The sequence below is a fragment of the Octodon degus genome, unplaced genomic scaffold, assembly GCF_000260255.1.
Source record: "Octodon degus isolate 3935 unplaced genomic scaffold, OctDeg1.0 scaffold00032, whole genome shotgun sequence".
Classification (NCBI taxonomy): domain Eukaryota; kingdom Metazoa; phylum Chordata; class Mammalia; order Rodentia; family Octodontidae; genus Octodon; species Octodon degus.
In genome coordinates this window covers 11,365,022-11,377,749 of record NW_004524608.1, presented here as the reverse complement: position 1 = coordinate 11,377,749, position 12,728 = coordinate 11,365,022, and the positions used below count along the sequence as shown (strand labels likewise).

The window sequence follows — 12,728 nt, the reverse complement described above, 5'->3', positions numbered from 1 at the left end:
ATATATATATATAGTCTCTATAGTCTTTTTGAGACAGGGTCTTGCTATGCAGTTGAGGCTGGCCTTGAGCTCACTTTGTAGCCAAGCTGGTCTCGAATTCATAATGACCCTTCTACCTCAGCCTCCTGAGTGCTGGGACTACAGACATGCACTACCATGCCTGGCAAAGAGCAGAATATACTTATTGAAGGAAAGAAAGCTTCTATCTGAGAGGGACAGAAGGGGAGTTGGTTGCTCTGTAAAAACCATGTTGAGACTGAAACAGTTAACTAATTCTACCTGCAGCAGGCATTATGGAAAACTTTGGTATATTGCTAAGAATTATGTATTTATTCTCTTGATTAAAGATTATAAAATCTGGTGAATTTTAAAATTTAGAATAAACTAACAATAATTTTTGGTCATCTTCTCTTAACCCTGAGAAGTCTTACTCCTTTTCATGTGCAATCTCCATACCCTTAGTCTGAGTTCCAACAATGTATGTGCAATCTCCATACCCTTAGTCTGAGTTCCAACAATGTATGGGTTTCATTACTTACAATGCTCGAGATCCATGATTAATTTTATGGAATATGTGCAGTTACATAGTGACTGTCATTAGACACTTCTCTCTCCATGAAAGTTTTTCTGACTTCCTTTCTTCTATGGGTTATTCAGATAATCTCCTGCTACTCTTATGTGAGAATTTTAAGGCAAAGGTGTATATTGTAGTGTTACCCTTGTCAGATTCATTGTGTTATTTATTATTATTATTATTATTATTATTATTATTATTATTATTATTATTTTGGCTGGCTTAGTCCACCCTGAGGGTGCGGCTGGCATGGCCTGTGGTTCTGGGGATAAAATTGTGGTCCCCTGCACCTGCCTAAGCTTGCTTAAGCAGGCACTTTAGACCACTGAACTATCTCACCAGCCCCTCATTGTGTTTTCAGTGTACTTCAAATCTTGATTATTGCTACTACAAAATACTTTCTATATCATTTTTGTTGGGAAATCATAGAAACATATTTTATATTTAATAATATATGACTAAGTTTCTCACAAGTTAAATTAAGATTGAAAATATCTGTCCACTTATTATTGAGTCAGTAATAACAAATGTTTGATTTTTTGTTGTTTCATTGAGATAAATTCAGTTTGGAGATTGTTTTATCTATTTAAAAGGAACTTGAGTACTCAGAGCAGAATGCTTTGGAAATCTTCTAATTAACATCATCTTGTTTGAACTAATTCTCCTTAGGATTCTGGAAATAAAGTCAGTTGCCTTAAAGTGTCAAAATCAGACTGAGATGGTTGGAAACTAGTTTGAATTCATTTGTATGAGAAGTTAGTACCTATGTGAAATTCTTAATGCCCATTGGACTTGAGCATTGCAGGCTGTATTTTACATGAGTAGCCAGGTGTGGGCAGTGATACAGGGCTTGGGGGGATCTCATACCGGCCCAGGGATCCAAGGCATTCAGTGCAAAACCTGGCCAGCAGCCCAAGTGAGTAGGAGCCATGTGACTCTGGTGAGTTGGAGTGTGCAGTTGCCTCCTGCTTCAGAGCTACCTGATCCGAATACTAAGCAGAGCGAGTGCCGGCCGAGTGTAAGACACTGAAGGCACTGCAGAGCAAGGTGCTTATTCCAGAGGCATTACAAAACATGGAGATTAAAGACCAGGGAGCACAAATGGAGCCGCTGCTTCCCACGGTAAGAGACAACCTGCTGTCAAATAGATTAACTGCTTTACTGCAAAACCTGTCAGGCAAGTGATCTGTTAGCTCGGTACAAATAGTGTCCTTTGGGGGCGATGGACAGCTCCAAAGACATGCGACCGGGGATCTCTCCCCACCTTGGGAGACTGAAATGCATAAACCAGAGCACATGATTTTTTCTCTTTTTTATCAATATGGATGCACTATGGTGATAAAATGTCTCGTTTGTTGCTGTTTGAAGAAATGGCTAGCTTTTAACAACAGGGGCAATTGTGCATCTTGCTCCTTGTTTGTTCCTGCCTGTCCTTCTGTTTCTAAGGTTGTGCAGTGATGGCTCAAGTCCGTGCAAAGAAGGCTTCTTTTATCCTATTTAATCCCTAATAAATTTCCTCCTCATGCCTCATCCTCAGGCAGTGAGGTGAGGGAATCTACTGCTGTTGCATCTCTAGAGATTTAGCTTCCACAGAAACCAGGGGAAAGGATTTTATCTCTCTCTCTCTCTCTCTCTCTCTCTCTCTCTCTCTCTCTCTCTCTCTCTCTCTCTCCTGCCAGTCTCTTTCTCTCTGAAGGAAATGTGTCATGGTTCACATACAAAGAAGGTACACATTTTTGGGGGCGGACATACGATTCAGATTTGAGTATCTCAGAGGTTCCTGGGCTGTCCTTTTAAATAGCTCATCTGTTTATCTCTGGGTCCTTAAGCTACCTCCCTCGGATTAATTTGCCTCTTATCCTCTCTACAATCTCTCTGTCTGGTTCATAGACTTTGGAGATCTTCAGACAACATCTTTTTCTTAGTCTTGAGCAGTTAATGTTGCTGTCTTCAAAGGGTGGGGGGAAAAATCCCAGTATTTTCTTGATGCAGCAGAGATACCAAATGCTACCTTTCTGTCGTCTATCAACGCTGTCATAGCCTAGAACAGCAGAAATCCCCTCCCAGCTCCAAACCAGGAGGAGGGGCTGTTTCTCAGCTCTGTTATTCAGGTTAGTGACCCACCTTGCAGACTAGGGACTAGCTGTAAACTGTGCGTTTCCGTTTCCATTCCTAAGCTTTAAAAACACCTGTAAATTAAATAATACCATAGGAGAAGTGAGCAAATTCTTGGCCAGTGTATTTTCGGACCCTTATTTCACCTGCTGGGCTCAAATGCTGCAAAAAGATTCCAGTTTGCATCCCGGAATCAGCTGTGACTACTGAGCATGCCCAGTTCTCCTCTCGGGACTCCGGGTTTGCAGTGGGAGGGAGCAGGGAGATGAGAAAAAAGCAGAAGTCTCCACCAAGGGAACCTAAATAAAGGGCAAGGACAGTGTGTGTGTGTGGGGAGGGTTGAGATGGGGGGTGGGCTGTTAGTTAACTTCGCAGAGCCATTTTGGTGCGAAATCAAAGTGGAGTTATTATACAAAAACAAAAGTAAAAGATTTGCTCATTGCCCCAAGCTTGAATAGCAACATAAATTTGGATTTTATGATTACTTAGAATAAATAATGTTGAATATACCAGAGAACTGAGTGAGAAGGATGAACTAGACACAGGAATAGCAGTGTGGGAATTTAGGAAAGATCAGATATAGGGGCAAAACCCTTTTTAGCCGAGGAGGGGGGTTGGAACTTGTCCTAGAAAAGCAGGCTGAAGCCTGTTTGATGTGGCTTATGGATTGTCACTTGTCGAGAACAGTTAAAGGGTTTAGGATCAAATGAGGATTAACTGAAGGAATTTAGAAATGGACGACGTTACAGGGCTAGATGGGCAACCAGTTTGTTGCTTAAAAGTGGGGAAAATATGGATTTGGCCAGAAAAGACCTACAACAAACCTGACGGAAGTGTTTGACAGTTATAGGTTTGCATTTCATAGGGTAAACAGCCAATATAGAATAGTTACAAAGTATAAAGGTAAGACAGGGCAATATTAACAGTAACTTAAGAAAAATAAACCTGAGAAACTAGATAGGATGCTTGTTTTGGGGGGCCAATTTTACATTTGTATATTGTTTTTAAATTCCCCTATTGATTTCCTGATTTACTTTAGTTCTCAAAACAAGTAATTTATACACGTTTTATTTATTTATTTTGTATTTTAGGGAAGGGTCTACAAGGTGTTCAGGGTCTCACTGCTAGATCCAGCTTGTAGTGATCTGCCTGTTTGCAGCCTCCCCAGAGCTGGGATTACAGGAGAGTGCCACCATGTCTAGTCTCATTTGCTGTCTCAGCGAGCCCCTGGGGTGGGGCCAGGGGGTTGGGTGGGGGGATAGAACCCCATGTCCCTGTGCCTGCTTGCAGGCGCTTTAATCCACCTAGCTATTTGGCCAACCCTATAAAGCACAATTTATTATCTTTATTTTAAAGAGGAGAAATTGAGGCATATGGAATCTGAACATGTCTGAGGGTTATCACAGTGATGGAGCTAGGACTATAATATCTTCTAAAACTAGTTCAAAAGTTTAAAAACCTAATTTTTAAAAAATATTTCACTCTTTATAGGTTTAACACAATTAGTTCTCAGACTGGAATTTTTATGCTTAGAAAAGAGAAATAGCTATGGGCTTTGTTTTAGAAAATTAATCAGATAACTTTGCAAATAACCGTGTGAGAGGAGATATGACATAATATTCAAGAATAGTCTAGTAAGTATTAATTTGTTCTATGATCTTGGGAAAGTTACTTATGCCTTAGTTTCCTAAACTGAAAAGCACGAAGGGAATGCTACGTATTCTTTCGATCTTGTGATGGGTAATGAAATAGCCTCTGTGAAGTTCCTGAGAGCTTGATGATGTTTAATAAAAGTTAGTTTCTACTTTCATTGTTGAAACTTTCATTGAATTGAAGTTATTGGCATTGAAGTAGATTCTCGGCCTTGGAATTTTATGCAGATTGGCATTCAGTGACGAAAATGGTGGCCAAAGAGCTATTGAAAAAGATTGGAGAGTGGAGGTGGGAGTTGGGGTTTTTCAGTTACAACTGTGGAAACTATATGGTTGGAGGGTCAATTGGAAAGACATTACAAATCAAGATTGTATCAGGGACTGAAGCAGTCAGAGGTAAGTAAAAAGGTGAAAAAGAAAGTACCAGAGGAATGGACAAGTTTGTCAAGTGAATGAATATATTGATTCTGATATAAATGAAATGAAAAGAAGATTCTCATTAATCTTCCCAAGTATACCCTTCTTTAGTGTAATAAAGGACATCGGAGTTGTATGATGGAGGAGTCCCTAGTATGTTTGCTTTTCCTCCTATTCTTTCTTAGGAAGCTTTTGCTATTAATCATCATTGTATTTTGTAGGCCCTAAAGACCCACAAAGGGTAAAGCATTCATTCTTTTAGGCCCAGAGTGCACTCTTCTCTTGTAGTTATGAAACTGTAGAACAAGTTTATGTAAGATTAATTTCCTTATAAGATGCCTACCCTTGGCTGAACATAATCTTGTGCTGGAGATATGTTTATAAATAAGACAGACAAAATCCCAGTTTCAGCGGGACCCATAATCTCTGTAGTCTCGAGATAGACTCAGTATAACCTTTGATGAGACTGCTTTCACCTTTCTCCTCAAATACTTAAAATCATTGGTATAAGCTTTTTTGACAAATGTGCATAGGGAATAGATATAACTGTCATGATGATACCACTTTAATCAGGATGGAATTAATCTTTTGAAAGTATGAAGATCTAGGATACTGAATTGTGATTACACATTTTTCTCTTGACATTTCAGTGTTGTAGTTTTTCTAAGAGTAATCTGAGAATTTTTAAATTCCCAGACACTGGATGAAATTTATAGTAAAATATATTTATAACAAAAGTGTATGCCCTGTGATACGTAGTTTTCATGATACATATAGTGAATGTAACTTGTAATCCTTCTAAGAATCTGATAGTCTAAAAGGAACTTATTTTAAGTTGAGTTTATTAATATAATATCTACAAGGCATGGAATTAAGGTCACTTTTTAGGATCAATAGTGGAATTTAGCACTTATTTTGTATGTTAACTTCAGATTTTCAAATGGCCTGTTTTATTGAATTGCTTTATGTATAAGACAACTAAGAAAAGTCTTTTGTATTATTAATGTAGGGAAAGGAGAATAGGACTAAAATGCCAAAATTATAAAAATAGCACATGTAGTGGTTAAGTAACATGATGTTACCTGTTTTACTCAAATTGGAATTTAAATTATAGTTTGAATTTAAAGAAAACTTACAAACATACTACACATCATAGTTTAGAGCCCATGTGCAGTATAACAAATCAATTCTCATTTCTCCTTTCATGATTTAAATTGTTGCTCTGAATGGTCTTGTAGAAATTAAACATATGTATAGGAGGCTAAGATTTGGAATGAGTGGTAAAATCTAAAATCTACAAGTATTAAGTTTAGGATAAAAAATATCAGTCTGATTAGGAAGTTGCCTAGTTTATGATAGAAGTTAGTTAGAAAAAATCTGGGCCGAGATCTGAAACTCAAATATAATCAGAGAATAGTCAGAATAAAATTGCACTTCTGTGATGTCATTTCTTTTTAACCTAGGATAATGGTTGCTTTTAAGTCTAAGCCGGAGACACACGGCTGCAGTGCATTGCACTCTGCTACAAGTCAATGGAGAAAAACAGAGATGTCACTCTCAACCCTTCTGTGTAAAGACACTTCAGTACTTCCTTTCTCATGTCTCATAAGAAATAAGACACTAGATAGATATCTACATTGGCATTCTGGGACAATACCACTGTCAATCTATAGAGCAAATTTAGTTAAGAATTATGTTTTATTTTTAGATAAAGCAAACCTAAGTTGAAATTTTAATACATTCTTAAACCATAGATAATTGTGTCAGATATTGCATCCTTAGTGTATACTCTCTTTCTTTAGAAAAAGGGAGTAATTGCTTTATAGGGTATCTTTCATGGAATCATTTACATACCCATTTTACACTTGATCTTAGCTAAAAAGATGAGGACAATTGAATATATATTTTAATAAGCTTTTTTTTTTTAAAAGACAGTTTAGGTTAACATATATTCGGTCAAAAGTATAGCAATTTCCCATATATTCTCTGCCATTATGCAGGCATAATCTTTCCTATTAACAACATTCATCATTAGAATGGAGAAAATCTTAACAGTGATAAACATATATAGATAGGGTGTAGTTATCACCCAGATTCATAGTTTGCACTAGAACTTAATGTTGAGGTTTCTGTACCTATCCACCATTATATGTAACATGGAGTAGTTCTGCAGCCCGGGAAATTCCTTCAACTCTGATTCTTCATCTCTCCCTGTTTTCTAACCTCTGAAAACCACTAATTTTCACGGTCTCCAGTTTTGCTTTTTTCCAAAATGTTGGAATTATATCTACTTGAAATTATATACTGTAGTAGTTTTTTTTAGATGACCTCTTTTCACTTACTAATATAAACTTTTAAGTTTCCTTATGTCACTTCATGGCTTGATAACTCCTTGCTGTTTAACATCATAATATTCTATTGGATGTATTATAATTTATTCAATCATCTACTGGACATTTTGATTGCTTTCAATTTTTAGCAGTTGTGAATAAAGCTGATATAAGCATCCATGTGCAGGTTTTTGTGCCGACATATATTTTCAGCTTTTTCAAGTAAGTACTAAGGAATTTGGTTGCTGGTTTATAGAAGTATTTAGTATTTTAAAATAATATGTAAAGCTACTGTACTATTTTGAATTTCTACTAGCAAGGAATGATAGTTCCTGTTGCTCTACATCTTCATCAGCATTCGTTATTATCAATGGTTTGGATTTTGGCCATCCTGATGGATGTATAGTTGTATTTCAGTTTTAGTTTGCATTTCCCTGATGTCATATATGTTGTACATCTTTTCATACTTATTTTCAATTTCTAGATCCTTAGTAAGATGTTAAAATTTTGGACCATTTTTAAATCAGGTACTATTATTTGTAATAGTAATTTTTTTTGGTAATTGTAATTGTAATTTTTTTTAGTTTTTGCATTTAGTTTTATTACCCTACATGCAACAATTTTAGATTGCATGTTTCTTAACTAGTTTTAGTGATTATCATCAAATATATCATATAGTTATTTCCCTACTCTTTACTTATTCTTAAGTTTTCTGTTGGGTGCAGTAAATCATTTGAGCAAATTTTTTCAGAGAAGCTTCTTGGTTGATATACTTTCTTAAGTCCTTTTTTATCTGAGAATATTTTCTAGTTGCTTTTGTATAGAAATAATAACGTGACATGGTCCATAATTGTTGCTTCAAAATTATTTCTTTTAAAAATAGATAGTAGATAATTCACTGTCTTCTGGCATTTAAAATTGTGACAGAAAAATCTCAGGGCAGTCTGACTTTTGCCCCTTATAGAGAAACAGCTTTCTGTTCCTGGGTACTTGTAAAAGCCTTTCATTATCCTTGAAATTAAAAACAAATAACATTCATTGGAAGCTTTCAGCCCTGCCTGTCACTGGAACAGGCAAGCAGCACTTCCCAGACACCTCTCTCCTCTCTGTGCCGAATGCAGGCCTTATTTAATAGACTCACACCCATGTTACTGTAAAAAAAAGTCACCAGCATATGTCTAGGTGTTGCTTTCTTTTCACTGAATTTTAAAGGTACCCTGTGAACCTTTTTTATTTACAAGCATACTTCTTAAACAAACTCTGGAAAGTTTTCTCCAGTTAGTTTCTTAATTATTGTTTCAGCTTCATTTGCTTTATCTTCTGTTTCTAGCATTCCTTTGTGCTTAGATTGTACCTCCTGGGTGGTCCCTCTACATCTCTGTTTTCCTTTTATTGATCTTATTTTCTTTGACATTTTCCCCTGCATTCTGTGAGAAATACACATTTTGCATTTACTTCAGCAATTTTATTTTGTGACTGATCCTGTTTACACACTTTCTTTAACTCTCTAAAATCCAAAAAACCTTCTACTTGAGATACTGCCATCTGCTTTATCATTAACACACATCTTTCATGACATCTCTGATAAAATATTTAATTAACATTCTCAAATTCATCTATGGACATTGGTACATGTGTTTCAAGAGGTGGCATTTTTTCAACAAAGCTCCATTCCTTTCTTTTGAACAACCTCTACAACTTTACAAACTTTACAATGGTTCTTTGCAGTGAGGTCTAAAAGTGTGGTTTTACCAAGTGCAGAAGTTGAAGAACATTTAGAATGGCTCTTATTATGTCATCATTCCACCTCATGCCTTGTTTTTTTGGTCTTGTTTTTATTGTTGAATTTTAGGAGTTCTTTGTGTACAGTCCTGATGGACAAATCTTTTCTAAATATTTTTCCCCAATCTCTGGCTCATTTTCTCATTCTCTTTAATAGTGTCTTTTGCAGCAGAACATTTAGATTTTGGTGAAGGCTAATATCTGAATTCTTCCTTTGATTTACTCTTTTATGTAAAGATTCATCACCAAAACCTAGGGTCATTTAGTGTTTCTCCTATGTTATCTTTTGCGACTTTATGAGTTTTGTTGTTTTACATTTAAGGCTGTGTTGTATTTTGAGTTATTTTTTGTTGAAGGTGTAAACTCTATGTCTATATTCATTTTTTTATGTGAATGTCCAGTTTATATAGTTTTTTTTTAACCAAGAAGAATCACTCTTCTATTGTGTTACCTTCACTCCTTTGTCAGAGGCCAATTTGTTAAACATACGTCTATGTTGATCTATTTGGCAGTTCTTTCACCAATAATACTACATTGTCTGGCTAGTCTAGATTTATAGTAAATGTTGCTATCAGGTTGGATCTGTTCTCTGACTTGGAGCACAGTGGGCTGTGATGTGTGGCCTGTAAAGGATCTTTGCTTTTCTTTATAAACTTAGAATCAGTGTGTGAATATGTATAAAACCACCTGCTATTTTTTTTTTACGTGAAATCACATTGCATCTATTTTTCATGTTGTTGGGAAGAATGGATATCATGACAATTTTGAGTCTTCCTAGTCATGGGAATTTTTCTCCATTTATTTAGATCTTTGATTTCTTTCACTAGAGTTTATAGCACTTGTACTATAGAAAGAAAAATTGCATAACAAGTTTTTGTAAGATTTATACCTAAATATTGAATTTTGTGGGATGTGATAATATAAATGGTATTGCATTTTAAGTTTCAAATTCATTACTGTTCATTTCTGGTACACAGGAAGACAATTGACTTTTATATATTAACTTTGTCTTCAACTTTGTAGATCACTTATTAGTTCTAGGATTCTTTTTGTTGTTGTTAGTTATTTGGGATTTTCTACATAAATATTCATGTCATCTATAAACAAAGACAGTTTTATCTCTTTCTTCCTAATCTGTCTCTCTCTGTCTCTGTCTCTCTGTCTCTGTCTCTGTCTCTGTCTCTGTCTGTCTCTCTCTCTCTGTCTCTCTCTCTCTCTCTTTCTCTCTCTTTTTAGGGAAGGGTATACAGGGTGTTCAGGTTCTCACTACTAGATTGGATTTATAATGATTCTCCTGTTTACAGCCTCCCAAGAGCTGGGATTACAGAAGCACACCAACACACCCAGTCTCAATTGCTGTCTCAGTGTGCCCTGGAGGTGGGGCTTGTACAGCAGGCCCAGGGATTGAATCCCTGGCCCCTACACCTGCTTTCAGGCGCTTTAATCCACTGAGCTATTTGGCTGGCCCTGCTATCTCTTTGATCCACAAAAATATTACTTAAAATTTTATCAGCTCAGTAAGTAGATATCATTATTCCATATGCTACCACAAAAGGGTATGAAAATGAAAACATGGGAATGTCACTTTATTGGTGTTACTAAATACACAAAAATAATCCCCTCCACCCATGAAAAGTAGCATTTGTATAGTGATTCTCACTTTCATCTTAGACCATAAGTGAAAGTTGAATTCTGAATGATTCCCAACTTCTGATATGATCTCAGAAGATTAAAAATTGAGACTGATCTATAAACTTAGTCAAGTGGTCATAATGTATTAATGCTTAAGACTGTTCATATAGGGCTGGCAAGATAGCCTAGTGGACTGAAGCACCTGCTTAGGCGAGCTTAGGCAAACCCAGGGACTGTGGTTCCATCCCCAACACCACATGCCAAAGCCCACCCCCAGGGCGGGCTGAGCCAGATTACAGGTTCCAGGTGTAGTGACACATGCCTGTAATCCCAGCTCTGGGAGGCTGGAAACAGAAAGATTACTATGAGTCTGAGCTGTGTAGTGAGACCCTGTAACAACCAAATACATAAGGAAAAAAAAAACAATATAATTTTGAATTAATGACAAAGTTTATGTACTGAGATTAATAAGACTTGCTTATTCGTCATGGAAATTATACTCTAAGAATCTAAAAACCAAGTTTTCAAAGCAGAATTTCCCCACTGCACATTAACTATGTTAGGTTGCTATAGTACTTGCAACATTTTGTGTAACTCTTCTTGTTCTTGCTAATTCTGACAAATCAAAAGTTTTGGAGAAGGCTGTTGATTTCTAGTGGCTTTTTTTGGATAATCATTGTATTTTTTTTAGAAGCTTTGATGTCTTAAGCTCATGTCTAACCTGGCCAAATTTCAGAAGGCAAAAATCAGGTAACTTCCGAAAGCAAAAATCAGGTATCAGCAAGCACAAGGAATCAGAACATGGCTTTACTTGGAAAGCACATTTTATTGTTCCTAGATTTATAGTGCTTTGTTTATAAAGTGATGAATTTCTATTAGTATTGAATATTCTATTAGCATAAGCCTATGACACTTTTGATTTTGAACAGAAATAAAAATGTGGTTAAAAATGAAACAAAGAAAAAGAAAACACACACCAGCCTGCAGACAGCCTGAAGACGTAGCCTAATGTATAATAGAATGAAGCCCACTTCCCACATTAACATGTAAATATAAATATCTATCAAAACATCTCAGCAAATTGACAGTATTTATAGTGGATATAACCTTTAATATTTATTTTTCCCAAATAAAGGAATTATTGAAAACCATAAAAGTGGGTATTGTTTCATCAGGATGAATAGGAGAATTAGTTAAAAATACAAGTTCCAGACTTTATTCAAACTTATAGGCTGAGAATATCAAAGGGTAGTACCAGGAATCTAGCATTTTAAAGTGCTCTTTAGGTGATTCTGATGTATGTTAAACTTTCAGAATTAATTTTTGGTATAAAACAGAGATCAACTTTTAAAACAAATTGTAATAGATTAGAACATTGTTTACTTCCCATTTTACTTATTTAGCATTACTTATTACTTTGTAGTATCATATACATACTACATATATTTATAAATTTCAACTTTTCCCGATATATAAATACATATTTATGTAACTTGTTTCCTTAAGATTCTTGTAAATAGAGTTCATTTTAAACAATTTTGTGTCATTTCTCACAAGATGAGCACATGGATCTCCTTAAATATATCATGGGTGATATAGTAGGTAGCAGCACTAGTAAATATTAAGTGTTAAGAGCTTGAACCTTGGCACTGAATAGTGCTAACTGCTCTAATTAATAGGATGCTGATTTTGGCAAGTTATCTATGTGTTCAAAGTCTCACTTTTCTTGTGTATAAAATAGGAATGTTAATACTAATTATATCCACCTGACAGATTTGTGAAAGTCAGTGCACTATATGTAATACTATTTATACAGATTCATTATTATTATTGCTAGTATTTTTGCTTCAGAAGAAAATTATTATAGTAAAAACTTTTTTGATTTATAAACATAATTCATGCAATCATTGATTCTGTTATACGTGCTCAATAACTTGATTTATTTAAGTAGTACACTGATAATATAATCTAATAAATATAATAATATGCATTTTTCCTAATTGTAATATTTTTTGAGTTTTAAGAGTATCTTATATGGTGTAGAAAGCAAATATGGGAGAAAATACTCATTTGTTACTTTTTATTTTTTATTTTTTTGACTTTCTTTTTTTCCATAATTTTATTGAGAAACAAATAGCAATGAGACAGTTTTAAACCAAATTGATAGGACAGTTTCAATAATTAACACATTGCATACATTCTTCCTAGTGGTTAATTGCTGTACAA

The 12,728-nt window shown here is 35.3% G+C and overlaps 1 protein-coding gene across 5 annotated transcripts in view; it reads left to right on the top strand.

Annotated features, from left to right (window-relative positions):
- The first annotated feature begins 1,465 nt into the window (after window positions 1-1,465).
- The window catches only part of Slc4a10 (solute carrier family 4 member 10), a 416,671-nt gene continuing 405,408 nt past the window's right edge, over window positions 1,466-12,728 (top strand). For all 5 annotated transcript variants that reach the window (XM_023713848.1, XM_023713847.1, XM_023713849.1 and 2 more), the window contains exon 1: window positions 1,466-1,696. The gene's annotated coding sequence lies outside the window, so the exon portion shown is untranslated. The remainder of the gene's footprint in view (window positions 1,697-12,728) is intronic.